Consider the following 3,633-nt stretch of genomic DNA (forward strand, 5'->3'; position numbering starts at 1 on the left):
CATATGGCTGCTGCTTCTTTGTTTTTCCATTTTGGCTGCCTTTCCGTGTCTGCTTCTATGTACTAAGCAAAGCTCATAAGTCTCCCTGTCTTATTAGTGTGGATTTGTGAAGTAGGTGTCCAGTGGCACAGTCCTGAGAGGGGTTCAGCTGCAGGCCAAATTTGGCCCAAGCCTCAACCCCTCTGGGGCCACCTGTTGAGATTCAGCAAGTAATCCACAGATGCTGTGCTTATAGTTGCCTCAAAAGGCCACACCAGAAACAGAGGCCGGCTGTTTCCAGTGTGAGTCTAGGTGCTGCTCAGCAAGGAGCACCTGACTCTCTGAGGATATACCTGGATGTGGCTTGTGCGGGGCTGCGAGTTGAGGGAGATGGGGTTTCAGGGACTCTTCTGGGTGGAGAGACTTCTGTTATCTAGTTCAATGATATCTTGGCTATGGCGGTGCTGTGTCCTGTGCACTGGTAGGGGAGAGGGCCCAACAGGGAACACTGAATACTGCTGGCACTTCTGTACCGAGCGAGCCTTCCCTCGGCCCTCACTCTGACAATGTCTCCCTGTACATTGGTGCCCGCTGCGTGCAGCCGAATTGACACTAGTGCATAAAGTGAGCAGATCTATCACCCTGAAAATCCACTTGCGGATATGGCCTCTTTAAGAGGCTTCTGCCGCTGTTGCGGCCACAGCCTCCGTCTCACTCAGCCAGCCGCTCGAGAACGGGCAGTCCCACATCCTAGTTGCAGGGTGATTTCTTGGATCTCTCCCTAGTTGTATGGCTTGTTCGTCTAGATTCCAGGCGATTTTTCCTTGATGCTTGCTCCTTGTTTCTGTCACAACTTCGATTTGGTCACCAGAGGGATGAATAGAGCCTCTATCATCTACACCATTTTTTTCCCCCTCCCTTATGGCTCCAGTCTTTTGAGAAGTCCAGCTGCTCTAATTTCTGTTCTTGGGTTTCCTCTGTTGTCCTAATAAATCTCCCCTCTTGCTTTAAAAAAATAGGCATGAGCTAAGTGAAGGAGGGAACCAATGGATTAATGAGCAGCTGAAGGAACTGATAAATGAATGACAAAGTGACCAGGGCAATTAATTCATGTCCCCAAATGTTCAAAGAAACTAGAAGAGAAACAAGACTCAAGCAGAAGAAAAAGAAAGGCCTCCTCACTGGGGATGCCTCAGAGGGATCTCTCCCTCCCTACCAACATCAGGGGTCTCTACTCTTCCAGGGAGCCAGGACCAATTTCAGCTGCAACAGACAAGAGGAGCGAGGCAGGGGGGGTGGGTGGGAGAGGAACAAGAGAAGGAGAAGGAGGCGGAGGATGGATGGCTTCTTTGCAACCTCTACTACCTGAAAGGCCTCCTCACTGGGGATGCCTCAGAGGGATCTCTCCCTCCCTACCAACATCAGGGGTCTCTACTCTTCCAGGGAGCCAGGACCAATTTCAGCTGCAACAGACAAGAGGAGCGAGGCAGGGGGGGTGGGTGGGAGAGGAACAAGAGAAGGAGAAGGAGGCGGAGGATGGATGGCTTCTTTGCAACCTCTACTACCTCCTCTCCTCTCCTCCATGTGGCCTTCCTACACTTCCCTTTCTGAGTCCCAAACTTGAGTTTCAGTAGTGGGAGGGCTCAGGATTCATAAACATCCCCAAAGAGATTTTCTGTAGCAGCAGTAGCAGCATCACCCAGCCTCACAGGAGCCTAGAGCCTGAGGTCCTCACACACACAGAAAGCCCCAGATCCTCCTCTGTCTTGGGCTGACACACAGCTGGGTTCAAGGGCCACCACAGTATGTCAGAGCTGAGGGGGTTCCAGGATCCCATTGTCTTTAGTGCCTTGTTTTGCAGATGAAAAAGCAGAAGCCCAAGGAGTGGAAGGAAACCTTTCAGGGCCATGCAGTGAGTGGCACAGTAGGACTAGAAGCTACCTCCAGGTGCTTGCTCAGACGAAACTCATTTTCTTTGTCGGACTCCTGGGTGATGGCCACTCTCAGAGTAAATTAGCAGTCCTGAAACTCACAGTAGCACATACTCGGTGATCAGTGGATGTTTGTGGACTGGATAAATGATTATAATGAGACACAGAAAGCAGTGGACTCCAAGTCCTTTCCTCAGACAGGAGGTCTTGGTCCTTTTCAGTCTGGGTGAAATGAAACTGGACACTCACCCTTGCTCTCTCAGGCATTGCACTGTGTCCCACCCCAGAAACATGGTGAACAGCTCACAAATTTCCTTGGAGCCGGTGGTCACATGACCATGAGCTGGCCAATATTACATTCTCCCCAGCGACAGTGATGGGCTCAGTGCTGTGCACGTGTGACCAACCAGGTCCCAGGGGTCAGCCCTTAGTGTTGGAATCATGGGGCAAAAGAAACTCTACTTCTGTTGGGGCCTGGAAGGGATATGACATCATCCTGTGGCTGTTGGTGGCCATCTTGCTTTCATAAGAAGAAAGCTCACCTGAGAATGACACCGGCACAGAAGTAAGTAAGCAAAATCAAGTTTAGGAGAGATGATTCTGTTGTGGGATTCTCGAACAGAGAGATGGGACACCGAGGCTATAAGCCAGAAGCAGCGTTTATTGATGCTGGCACCGGCTCAGCAGATTCTTATCCAAAGGCTGAGCTCCGATTGTAACGTAACTGGCAGTTTTATACAGTCTTGTCATTCCTACACAGCTACAGAGATAAGGAAGAACATTAATTGGTTGGCAAGCTATGAGAAAACTGATGTCAGCTGGAGAGTCCTTGGAACGGGGTGCAGTCAGGAACGAATTTGTTTGAACAGGAAATGGCCAGGCAGGGTCAGGCTGCCACAATTCCAGCTGATGTCATTTAGCACCCAGGTAAAGCCTTGCCTGAAGCAATCTTCTTTTAGACTTCCTAGTTACATAAATTATCTCCTATTGCTTTGAATGTTTGCTTAGTTAAGCCACTTTGGGATTCCTGTCACTGGTTATCGAAAAAATTCTGACTTTTTCTATCAGCTGGCCAAATGCAGCATCCAGGAACTGCAAACGTATGGATTTAGGCTCACTTCAAGGAAGACTTCCAGTGCAGGAATGTAGTCTAATGTGGAACTCCAAAGGGATCCAAGCAATGCCTGTTGAGGGCCGGCTGTAGGCTGGGTCATTCACGTTCCCCAAATTAATCCTCATGGGATTTAAACCTGTTAAGGTAGCAATTGATGAACCCATTTTAGAGGGCAAGCCTGAGGCTCAGAGAAGAGACATAACTGGGCCATCGTACGGAAGTGTGGAGCCAGACCGCACACTGACATTCTGCCGCTCGTACTCTTAGAAGCCGCACAGTGTGTCTTGTCCATGTGACAGGGGCTAAGGCACCCAGCCCCACGCCTGGGGCACTGTGTGTGCCTGAGACTTGGTAACTGCCATGTGGCTCTTAGGAGACCCCCAAAAGCAATTCGCACCAAAGGAAGGAAGGAGAACATTTTTCACTAGCACCACGGAACCTCTTAGGCTCCCCACACCCGCATCCCTTTTTCTTGCTTTGCTTGGCAATTACATAGTGATGATCATGTGACCACACGGCCAGTCCCCCATTCGCAGGCAGGCATCCAGAGCTCCTATAAGAGCCTTCCTGCATCACCATACCTGGGGACATCTCCTTCCTTTGGGCTTT

Source organism: Pteropus alecto, unplaced genomic scaffold, assembly GCF_000325575.1.
Source record: "Pteropus alecto unplaced genomic scaffold, ASM32557v1 scaffold160, whole genome shotgun sequence".
NCBI classification, from domain to species: Eukaryota; Metazoa; Chordata; class Mammalia; order Chiroptera; family Pteropodidae; genus Pteropus; species Pteropus alecto.